Raw genomic sequence first — 12,889 nt, 5'->3', positions numbered from 1 at the left:
TGCCTCTCCTCCCACCTCAGTCGCTTCCTGGTGAACATCAGTTAGCAAATGAGGACCAGGACTTTTCATAGAGAAGGCTGTCTGTCCATTCCTTTGGATTTAAACAGTCTTGCTGAATATTTTCTCATTACAGCAGCCATTTCCATAGCTTCCGTACCATTTCCACCCCAACTAGAATTTACTACAATTCAATTCTGACACTACCCAGAGTTAGTGTTGGACTTCACAGGTTTAAGGACAAAGTCCTCCACGAGACTGCCCTTACTTCAGATGGCAGCAACAAGTTCCAGGAGTCCTCAGGCCACCCCCAATTTTGACCAACTTGGCCATATATTTGAGGGTTCCCATTGGCACCCCTCAGTTTTGACAATTTGCTAGAACAACTCTCAGAACTCAGGGAAGCACTGTACTTGGAATTAGTTTGATAATAAAGGATACACATAGGCCAAGTTCTGGAAGGGTCCTGAAGGCAGAGCTTCCGTGCCCTCTTCCCATAAACTCAGGACGTGTCACCCCTCCCAGCATACCCATGTGTTCACCAAGCAGGAAGTTCCACCATGTCTTGGTGTCCAGAGTTTTTACTGACAGTTTCATTAGTTTTCATTATGTTGATATGATCAATTAAACCCCATTGGCCATGTGATTGAACATCTCCAGCCCTCTTGCCTTCCCTGGAGGTCGAGCTAGCCCAAAGTTCACACTCTTTAATCATATGGTTGGTCTTTCTGGTGACCAGCCTCCATCCTGAAGCCATCCAGGGGCCCACCGGGAGTCACCTTGTTAGCATAACAAAGACTCTCCTAGCACTGAACAAATACCAAGGGATTTTGAAGCTTTGTGCCAGGAACCAGAGACAAAGAGCAGATTAATTCTTATTTTACCACAGCCTCCATTATTATCTATATGATTCCTGAATTTACATTATCTTTGATCCACAGCCATGAATATCCTGCTCTGTATTTGACACCTCTGTTTGGCTGTCTCACAGGCCCTTCAAATTCAGTATGGACCAAGGTAAGCTAATCTTCCTCTAGCACAGTGTATCAGTCAGCGTTCAGTCAGAGAAACAGAACCACTAGATGTGACAGATAGTAAGATATTCATGACAGAGACTCCAACTGATGCAGTGAGGGAACTGGTTAAAGCATCCGTGGAAGGCTGTTGTCTTTGTCCCTGATGTGCAGCCTCAGGTCAGCAGGGAAGGAAAGGTGGGTGCGAAGGAGGGGAGAGCCAGGAAGTCTGAAACACCTGAAGGCGAGCTGGAACCCTGAAGGATTGGATGGATGCCCACTGGTCTCTCTCTGCTTCCAAGCTTCCACCTTGTGGGATGCAGGGGCCCTGCAATAGAAGCTGGCCCCCTTCACTACAGAGCTACACATATCCCACCCAGGAGTCAGAGAAGCTAAAGGAAGATCCACACCTGGCAGCTGCCTCCATGCTAGACAAGCTGTACGTGTAGAAAAGCGACAACGTGCGTGAGCTGAGACAGGGCTGCTCCCCAACACCGGTCTTCCTGCATAAAAAGAATGTGACTGCTACGTCACTTCCGCTTTCCAACTCTCCTGCCAAATGGCTCGTGCTGCTCTGCTGATTTGGGACTATTCAGGGAAAGGAGTCCGCGAAATGTAGTTCCAACTGAGCTAAACTGATACAATACAGACTGACAGCACACAAACCCAAGGAAAACTCTTCTCCCTGCCATTCTCCCACATCTCATTAAATGGCCCCACCCTCTACCTAGACCTTTAAGTCATAAATACTGGAGAGTCGTTCTCAAATCCTCCCACTTCCACATAACCTATCTCCAATCAGTCGCAAGTCCTTTCGAGGATACGACTGATGGTTGACCCCCTTGCTACCCACCCACCACCACGCAGGGTCAAGTCACTATCACTTAGGGTTTAATTTCTGTAATCGCCTCCTAGCTGGATTCTCCATACCAAATGCAAAAAAGGTAAAGTCAAAAATCATTCCCAAAGCACATAAGGCCCTTCACAGTCTGGCTGTTGCTGCCTCCCCTCCTGCTTTCCTGCCACACTGGGCAGCTTTCAATCCTCTTGCTCCACGCTTTCTCTGCCCCAGGGCCTTGGCACATGCTCTTCCCTTTGAGGGATCACTCTTCTCCTCACTCCTGGCCTGGCTAATGACTCCAACTCCTTTCTGACAGTGAGATGAAATTATAAAGCATTTGCCAGTGAAAAGATCCAAATCTTCCCTTCTTCTTTTTCAAGGAAGAATATGCTCACCCATGTACAACTCTAAGGGGCAGGGCAGGGGGAGGACTGGCTCAATCCTTGGCCCTTCCTTTCTGTGGCAACTGGAGTAATGGGTCAGTTGACAATGGGGAAAAGAGCCAAAGACAATAAATTGCTCTACTTTAAAAGTCCTAAACTGGAGGCAATAGAGAGGAGGACTCAGGAAAACAAAGTTTGAGAAATAATTTGGGGCATACTCTACATGTAGGAGGTAGAGGGAGAAAAGACCAGAAAAGGTATTTTTAAGGAATGTTGCTTTCTGAGGGTAATACAGCATAGTAGTTAAGAGTCAGAATATTTGGGTCTAAATCCAATTTCCATTATTTACTAGCTGTGTGACCTTGGGCAGTTACTTAATCTCCCTGTGGCTCAGTGTCCTTATTTATAAAACAGCAGCATTAATAGTTTCTACCCCTTAAGGGTGCTATGCTTCACATAGAGTATGTGCTTAGTAAAACTCATACCACGTTCTGTAGGAAATCTCTCTTTGATATTTTGTTGAGAAACTGCACTAAGATTTTAATAAATTTTCAATGATTTTTGCAAGCCAGACTGATATGTCTGCAAATGTGACACCACGACAATACAGAGTTATGACGTGAGCCTTCCAGTTGCAACTCAAAGCTGACCTAGGTCAGCTCCCCCATTACAGAATCTTACCTCCTCCCCCAATGAGTTGGAAACACTCATCTCATGTGACATGTCTTTGATGTCCAATCCCCACTAGAATAGAAACTCTACAAGGGCAAGAATCATGTGTCTCTTATTCATCACTGTATTCCCCAGTGGATAGCAGAATGCCTAGAACCTTCTAGGTGCTCAAAATATGTTTATTGAAAGGATAAATGACTGAATAAATGAACAAATCAGTCAATAGCCAAAGGCAGGACAGGAAATATGAAGCACCGGTAGGCTGTATCTCCCAAAAAACAAAAATTGAATCTTGTGGCTAAAGGACAGAACACTGTGAGCACTGGATCTGGAGTGAGAAAATAGTGGTTTGTATCCCAGTTTTGCCAGTTTCATGGGCAAGCCATTCACTTAAATTCTCTGAGCCTATTCCTTCTTTTGGTAACTCACTGAAATAGAGATAATCATACTGAGCTTATGGAGTGGTTAAGAGGATTAAATAACATGTGAAAGCCCCCAACTCTGTAGTTTTCTATAATTAAACTATAGTTGATTTACAATATTGTGTTAGTTTCAGGTGTACATCTTCAGATTCTTTTCCATTACAGGTTATTTACAAAATATTGAATATAGTTCCATGTGCTATACAATAGATCCTTGTTGTTTACCTATTTTATATGGAGTGGTAGGTATCTATTAATTCTGTACTCCTAATTTATTCCTCCCCCTCCCCTTTCCACTTTGGTAACCTTAAGTTTTTTTCCTATGTCTGTGAGTCTACTTCTGTTTTGTAAATAAGTTGATTTGTATTTTCTTTTAGATTCCACATGTGAGTGATATCATATATCTGTCTTTCTCTGCCTGACCTACTTCACTTAGTGTGATAATCTCTAGGTCCATTCTTGTTGCTGCGAATGACATTACTGCATTCTTTATGGCTAAGTAATATTCCATTGCATATATGTACCACACCTTCTTTATCCATTCATCTGTCGATGGACATTCAGGTTGCTTCCATGTCTGGGCTGTTGTAAATAGTGCTGCTATGAACATTGGGGTGCATGTATCTTTTTGAATTAGAGTCTTCACTTTTTCCAGTTATATGCCCAGGAATGGGATTGCTGGATCATGTGGTAACTCTAGTTTTTTAAGGAACCTCCATACTATTCTCCATAGTGGCTGCACTAATTTACATTTCCACCAACAGCATCTATAGCTTGTAGACTTTTTGATGATGACCATTCTGACCGGTGTGAGGTGATAACTCATTGTAGTTTTGATTTGCATTTCTCTAATAATTAGCAATGTGGAGCATGTTTTCATGTGCCTATTGTCCATCTCTGTCTTCTTTGTCTGTTTAGGTCTTCTGCCCATTTTTTGATTGGACTGTTTGTTTTTCTGATATTGAGTTGCATGAGCTGTCTGTATATTTTGGATATTAAGCCCTTGTCAGTCACATCATTGTCTGCCATGTCTGTCAGTTGACTCTAGCAGGGGATCTGACACATGCCATGCCACCTCTTGGTATGGTGTTGAAGGCAGTTCAGGAACTAGGCTTCAGGGGACATAAGAAGCCCATCAGCGATGCCACATTCCCAGTCAGTGGCTATTTCCTTGACCCTTCAATAATTGGCCAACCTTTGATATTTTGGCAAGTATCAAAACATGTAAGATTTAGTAATGAGTGAAGAACCTTCAGCCTCGCAGATTATCTTTAGATATTTTCTTTCTATTTCATTATGATTATACTATTGAGGTATAGAAAAGAATCAGGACAATTATATTGAGCCAAAGACCAAATCCAAAGAAAAATGACAAAAAAATTTATAAGTGAAAGTGAAATACAAAAATATTTTAGTTTAAAAAAGATTTTATGATTTATGACATTAACTGTGTGAAGATACTAATTGAAGATGAGCCCTTTGGTAAATTAAAGGCATATAACTTAATAAATGAGATATTGCTGAGTGTCTCTAATTTACAAGGCTCTATTCACTTTACTGAATTGAGGGACATTATCATTTACTGGCAGGCACTATAGTCAGTACAAAAACCAGAAATGGTGAATTTGATATGATTGTAGCTGACAATCTGAGTGTAACATACTCTTAATTAATCATATTACAAGACTTTAACCCTTTGGCTGTTGTCCTGGAAATTTAATGCAGTCATTTTATTCTAGTGACTCCTGCGTATACTGGTTTTTTTTTTTTTTTAATCAAGAAAGGCCATATTTTTCTCTTTTCTCTAGTCATTCTACCCAGGTTCCCTTTTCTCATCAATATTTTCCCAGAATGTGAACCTTATACTTAATAAAATTGCTGAACATGGATTCAGAACCACCATAACTTGTTTTTCCCTAATATTGCCCCCAAAGCAACCAAAATTACCAGCGATGAAGCATTAATCACAGCTAAATTCGTGTTTTGAATGTAACTGCACAATCTTTCAAAATAAAGTCTCTAGCAGCCATTGATGTGGAATCTTGATTGAAAGGCTAGGAGATACACTTTGGAAAATTGTAAATATTTATTCAATTGACTGAGAAACTACAATCTGGCTCATCTTTGTCAGTGTTGTTAATTCACGTTCAGGTTTCCATAGTCCCTTGCGTGGGCTTTCAGATTCCTTGGGAAAGTGGTAAGAGCTGCTTACCAAACGTTTGCTGGGGCAGTCCCCTTCCTACGCTCCCATTCCTGCTCTCTGGCAGTTCCCCTCAGCCCTGCAATCTGCCCTACTCTAGGGAAGGCTCCCAAAAAAGGAAATCACTCTCCTGAGCCTCTCCTTCAGAAGTTTCAGGGTAGTGCAGGGCTATGAGGCTAGAACAAAAGACATGTGCTCTGTACTTTTCCAGCATGAGATGCTGAAGAAGGAAGAGGGGACCTTGGGCTCCTCTCAGGGTGCACGTGGGCTTCATGCAGCGTTCTCTCTGGATCCAGCTCTGGGGACCCAGGGCTGCTGCTCCAAGGCAGAGGCAGTGCTAACGATAGAAATTACCATCTGGGGGCCCTGTCTATGTGCCAGACACTTTGCTAGGCAATTCGCATACTCTGTCACATGTAATAATGCCAACAACCCTATGAGGGAGGTGCTATTATTATGTCCACTTTACGGGTACATAAACTCTGTCAGAGTCTAAGTAATGTGCCCAAGACATCACAGGGTCTCTTAGTCACCAAGTTCTCTGCTTTTAGTTACTATACCATATCAAGGTCCCATTTAATACTAAATATAAAAGTAAAAATAAATCCCCACCTGCTAAGGCATTCATTGCTTCAGCATGTTTTAAGCATGTGCACTGTGCCCCTTTTATAAGGCCAGCCCCTCCCCTCCCCTGCAAACAGGATCCCATCTCCAGGATGCACTGCAGCAAATCTCTCCTCTCTGCATCATCAACTTTCCCTCTCTACTAGATCATTCCAATCATCATGCAAATATGCTATTATTTCTTCCATCTTAAAGCAATAATTTCCTGGCTCCACATCTCCTCCACCTGCCAAGCCATTTCTCTGTTGCCCTTTTGAGCAAATCTCACCAAATGATTCATGTGTTCTCACTGGCATTCAGTAATCCAAGTGACTTTGTATTCCTTCTACATTCTCTACCAGAATCTGAGGCTTACGACTATGGAGATACCTTCAATAACGTTTACCTCCGGCCATTTCTTTGAGCAGATTGAGCTTTAGATTGTAGTTTGCATTTCAACTGTGGCTGGTTCTTTTTTGGCATTCAGTTGAAATTTAGCAGTAAAAAGACATGGAAATCAATCTTGGAAGGGGCAGCAGAATTCTGTGTACTCCTTGGTCACCCTCTGCCATTTTGCCAACATTGCATGACTCCAGAGTTGGGACGGATCTATGGAAGTCCATTGGCACAACTGAGAGAAAGCACTGGAATAAGCTCCCTCCCAGGGATGTCTGACAAACGTTCTGTTTTTACAGATAGAGCATATTTGATGCAATATTTTGCCATAAACTTTATGTATAAATCATTTTCTGTAAATAAAATTATGTCTTAGGCATAGTTGGGGAGCTTGCTATATAAAAAGATGAAACATAGATGCAAACTATTATACATAGAATGGATAAACAATAAGGTCCTACTGTATAGCACAGGGAATATATTCAGTATCCTGTGATAAATGATCATGGAAAAGAATATGAAAAAATATATATATAAACATGTATATGTATAACTGAATCACTTTGCTATACAGTAGAAATTTACAAAATGTAAATCAACTATACTTCAATAAAATAAGTTTTTTTTTAAAAATAAATGAAACAGCATGAGCAAAAAGAACATAAAGACGCAAAAGAGCATTATGTGAGTTATGGTGGGTCCCTTTGTAATCCAGAAAATACTTTTCTAATGAAAGTATTTATCTTTCCTGCAGCTCTAAATGTTCATGTATCACGTGTACTTTACCAAGCTCACGGCACAGGTAAGACAGCATTATTTGTTACTCTGATTTTATAGATGTTCTCTTTGTATTGCATGATTCATTTGAAATTCTATAAGAGATATATATTTGGGAGTCTTCTCTTTCTCTCTCTCAAATGAATTTTAAATGACTCTCATGGGATATAGTACTCAGAAAGTAACATCATATGGTAATTCTGATATGGCTATTTACATAAACAGTCACAGCTGTTTATACAGTGTACTTAGAAAACAGGTTGGGGACTATGGAATGAGAACAAACTCTCTAAAAGAAACTCAGTATAAAGTTTTTACATAAATATAAACAGTGTGGGAAGAAAGAAAGAAAACAAAAGAAAGAAAGAAAGAGAAAGAAAGAGAGAAAGAAAGAAAGAAAGATAAAGAAAACAAAGAAAAGAGAAAGAAAGAAGAGTGGGAATTAAATGAGGAGGAGAAGGAGGGAGGGGGATAGGAAGAGGGAGAGAGGGAGGGAGGGAAAAGGAGGGGGAGGAGAGAGGAAAAGCAAGCTCTTTACTAGAAAACTATCTTGTTATTACTGAGTACAGAAATGCCTTATGTATAAAAGAAGCAAATCTGGGACCACACTGCTAAATAGTAAGTTTTTCAACAATTAACAAAGTATTAAATACTGCTCTTATCTTTGGATATGAAGAAATGGTATTTGTGTAATTATATCTAGATTTTTTAAATCCTTGCAAAATACACTGTTGAGATACATTTGCAAAACTCCTCCAAATCAATAGGAAAAAGATAATCCAATTAAAGATGAGCAAAAAACTTCAACAGCCACTTCACAAAAGTAGACATGCCAGGAGCCAATAAACAGTGGAACTCAACATGGTTTCTTCTGACGGGACTGCAAATTAAAAGCACCATGAAATACCAAAATGCACCCACCAGGATGAAAAAGAATGAGAGCACCAACCGGAACTCTCATGTCATGCTGGTAGGAGTGTAACTTGGTCCGACACTTTAGAAAATTGTTTGGCATCATCTACTGAAGCGGGGCATATGCATATCCTGTGACCCAGCAATTCTACTCCTCTGTATGTACCCAACAGAATGCATACTTATAGGCACCAAAAGACATGTACAGGAATGTTTATAGAAGCACGATTCATAGTAGCCAAAAACTAGAGACAGCCCATCAGCAGTAGAGCAGATAAGTAAATCACGACATGTTTAAGCATGGAATTTTACACAGCATTAGAAACAAATGAATTACTGCTATGTTAAACAGCATGGATAAATCTGCATGAAATAAGAGGCTGAGAAATATAAGCAAGACAAAAAAAGTAAATATGTATGATTCCTTTTATATAAAGTTCAAAAACAGAACAAACTAATCTATAGTAAGAAAAGTCAGGATGGTGGTTACCTTCGAGGAGGATAGTGTAAATGAGTGAGAAAGGGTGTCAGGGGGCTCTCAGGGTGCTGGTGATGATCCCTTTTTTGATCTGGCTGCTGGTTACATGGGTCTGCTCGTGTTGTGAAAGTGCATCAAGCTGTGTTCTTATGACTCGAGCAATTTCCTGTATGTATATTACAATTAAAAAGTTGATGGCAACGTGGAGACAGACAACCACATAGTGTAACATACCTTCCGTACTGCGACGTAGACAATGGCCATCATTGCCCATCTCCCGGCCTTTCCCTGATACTGCTCCCCAAGTGAGAACGACACTCCCCGCCCCCTTTTAGATGGCCTGTTTGGCCGTGCTCAGAACCCTGACTGCTCTTACAGCATGTCCTTTAAGAAAGAAGATCCCACTGGACCACCTCTGTTTAAATCCCACCCCTGCCACTTTGGGCTTGTGTGACCTCAGACAAGGGATTTAAACTAAGGCCTCAGTTTCCTCATCTGGAAAGCAGGATGAATAATGCACAGGTTTGTTTTGAGAATCACAGGACTGAATTCTGGTCAGCACATATAGCAGTGCCTGGCTTGTAGTGAGCACTCGATAAATGTAAGTTGGTGTCATTATTGGAGCCATGGGCAGGGTCTAGATCATGCAGGCTGTTCAGGCCTTGGCAAGAGTCTGGGTTTATTTGGCATGTGTGGCAAGAGCTGTGGGAAAAAGCCCAGAGTGAGAGGGCTACACAAGGAAGAAAGCAAAGGTGAGGATTGTTAGCTATGCCTCCCCTGTACCTAGGACTCAGGAAATAGGGAGGAACTTGGATGCTTTGACAGGGAGAGCTTTGAGTGACTTTCACTGATGCCATCTATTGGCACCAAACTCCTTGCCAAAGTCAAGAAAAGTTACACCTTTGACTCCATACTGGCAATTATCTGGCTTCCTTCAGAACTCCTCCACCTCCATCCTCTTGTCTCAGATTTGACCATTATTTTTCTAGAGGTGTCCCCTAGTGAAAAAAAAAAAAGCCCCTTAAAAGGGGTGACCATGTGGAAAGCAGGAAACAGGCAACGAGAGGCACTGAAAGTCAAGAGTGGAGAGAAAATCATTGAGAAGAAAAGTAGAAAGATGTTAAAGACAATCTAAGACACTCATACATGCAAATCTTGCCTTTCAAAGAAGCTACTGGCATAGTCCATAGTATATATCATAGTGCTGAGAACTCAAAACATGCTTAATAAATACGTGTGATCAAATTTCCACACAGATCTAATACTTCTCAAATATGGAAGCGTAGATTTTTCCAGGACTCCTAAAGGGAGACACAGTGAATTTAGGACTAACCCAGCTTGGAAGAGTGTAAACCTATTTCAGGTTCAGATTAACAAAACGATATTGCCCTTTTTTGCCATGAGTAAAACATCCTGTTTTTCAAATGACTAGCAATTCTATCTTCAATACTTAATAACATATGGAATTTTTGAAAATTGCAGAGTTAAGTTACACTCTACATCTTGAACAAGTCTGAGCCGAGCACTGAGTTAGATGATTTACACAATACCTCATTTTATCACCACACTATCTTAGTGGTACTCACAAGAGGTCACTGTTAAATTTTCAGGAAATTTGTGAGCCAGTCCTCTTGGTAACTTGAAGTCCCCCATCATGGGAGTATTGACAGGTCAGAAATTGGCAATACCACAATATCAGCCTCCCCTCCATGGAACTGGTTCATTATGCAATTACCAATACACCACTGCATGGATTATTATCTTCATCTTATAAATAAGGAAATTTATTCATGCTTCGACTTTACGTGTCTTCTCCAGAGTTATCCATCTAATACTGCAAAGTCAGATTTTAGAGGTAGCCATGCTTTATCACTGAAATCTGGTTTTATAATTTGAAATTATCATTAATGATCCACTTCATTAGAGATATAATTTGAGTTTAATTGAAATGCCTAACTTGTAATTTAAACAATCATTTTCTTAATTCATCTTACTATCAAAAAAATTATAAGGACCCTTCAAACAGCACAGCTGAGGGAAACTCGCCTAATTATGTTTTCATTAATTTTGCTAAGCCAGACTGATGCCAGTGACTGCATAATTTGGTCCCAGAAGCAAAATTACTTGGAATGCAGGACTTGCTCAGAAAAAGATGACTAGATGACTCCCATCTAACGAGAACAAAGCAGTTCCCTGGGAATAATCATAAGCTGTGAAATCAGTGATACCAAATCCTAGTGTCCGGAAAATTAAGTGAAATCTTAGGACAGGATTTCTCAACCTTGGCTGCACATTACATTTGAGAATGTCTAGAACTCACCCCAGACCAATGTAATCAGAACATCTCGAGACAGGGCCTGGGTATTGTTTTGTTTGTTTTGTTTGTTTTGTTTTTTTTTACCAGTCATTAGGGTGATTGTTCACCCACAACCGACTTCCATCAAAAAACTGTTTTCTTCCTCTTTCATACTGTCACACAATACAGTTGTGTCGACAGTTGGGTCTCCCTCCCTATCAACTCAGGTATGGAATATCCAGTGGCCCTACCGTGCAGTCTGGGTACCTTCTAACTGCACATTCTAGGCTCTGGCACCCCCTGCCAGCCTTCTGCCAAAGAGCTCAGAAATGGACAGAAAAGTTCCTTGCCTACCTTCCTTCCAATCTCACTTACTCTTCACTTAAGATGAGTTACTTACCTTTACACTCCCCATTCACTCATTCATTCATTCATTTCCTTGTTCCATCCAAAAGTGAAAGAGTACATCTTTTGAGTCTGACGGTTTCCAGTTCTACATGTTTTTTTGCCTCTGCTGTTTAGTAGCTGTGTGGTGATAGACAGGTACTTGACTTCAGACCTCAATATCCTTTCCTGAAATGTGTGAGTAACTCTGCCAAACTTTACTAGGTTTGTAAAAACCAAGTGAGGTGTTACATACAAAGTACCTAGCATAGTGTCTGGCCCATGACATATACTCACTGATGAAGTAATAAGTCATCAATTGATTCTTTAAACAAGAGTTTTGAGTCCCACCTATGTTCATAGCAGTACATGATGGACTATTAAAAAAAAAACAACAACAACACAGTAAAACGAGTAAGTTAGGACCAGCCCTCAAAAAGTCTGTAATCTAATGAAGGAGACAAGATGAAGTCATGAATTACAATGAGATAGGCAGTACACACTTCCCTAAAAGAGGCATAGAGACAAAGAGAGAGATGATGTCTTTTAATAGAAAATGAGATGGAGAAGAAAAAATTTTTACTTAATGCTCCCAATATGCAGATGTTGAGCTCCCAAGACTACGATATTCAGGGAAAATTGTCCTCTCACTTCAAATCCTGTGTCTGTGCTGGCTACAAATTTTACCTAGAAGCCAACAGTTTTATCCAAGTACGTATGTATGTGTGTGTGTGTGTCTGGGTGTGTGTATTATTTTTCTTTGTTTTATTGAGATATAATTGACATAGAGCACTGTATAAGTTTAAGGTATACAACAAAGTGATTTGACTTACATACATCATGAAATGATGACCACAATAAGTTTAGTGAACATTCGTCATCTAATACAGATACAAAATTAAAGTAGAAAAAATGTTTTTCCTTGTGATAACAACTTTCATCTATAACATACAGCAGTGCTAATTATATTTGTCACATTGTACATTACATCCGTAGTACTTATTTATCTTATAACTGGAAGTTTGTACGTTTTGACCACCGTCATCCACTTCCCTCTCCCTCTGTCCCCCACCTCCGGTAACTACAAATCTGATCTCTTTTTCTATGAGTTTGTTCGTTAGTTTGTTTTTAAAGTATAATAGATCTACAACTCTATGTTAGTTCATGTTACACAGCATAGTGATTCAATATTACTATACACCATGATAAGTCTAATTACAATAGGTCACCATGCAAAGATATTATATAGTTATTAACTATATTCCCCACACTGTACATTTCATAACCAACTCATTAATTTTACAACTGGGAGTTTGTACCTCTTAATCTCCCTCACCTATTTCTTTCCTCCTCCCAACCTCCTCCTCTCTGGCAACCATCAGTTCTCTGTGTATATGTCTGTTTCTGTTTTGTTATGTTTGTTCATTTGTTCTGTTTCTTAGATTCCACATATAAGTGAAATCATACAGTGTTTGTCTGACATATTTCACTTAGCACACTACCCTCTAGGTCCAT

General features: G+C 40.1%; 1 pseudogene; it reads right to left on the bottom strand.

The window, feature by feature from the left end:
- The window catches only part of LOC103020062 (liprin-alpha-2-like), a 71,702-nt pseudogene extending 62,744 nt beyond the window's left edge, over positions 1 to 8,958 (bottom strand).
- Positions 8,959 to 12,889: the final 3,931 nt, after the last annotated feature.

This window comes from Balaenoptera acutorostrata, chromosome 7, assembly GCF_949987535.1.
Source record: "Balaenoptera acutorostrata chromosome 7, mBalAcu1.1, whole genome shotgun sequence".
NCBI lineage: Eukaryota > Metazoa > Chordata > Mammalia > Artiodactyla > Balaenopteridae > Balaenoptera > Balaenoptera acutorostrata.
Note: the sequence above shows the minus strand (reverse complement) of the source record. Positions and strands in the feature narration are given on the sequence as shown.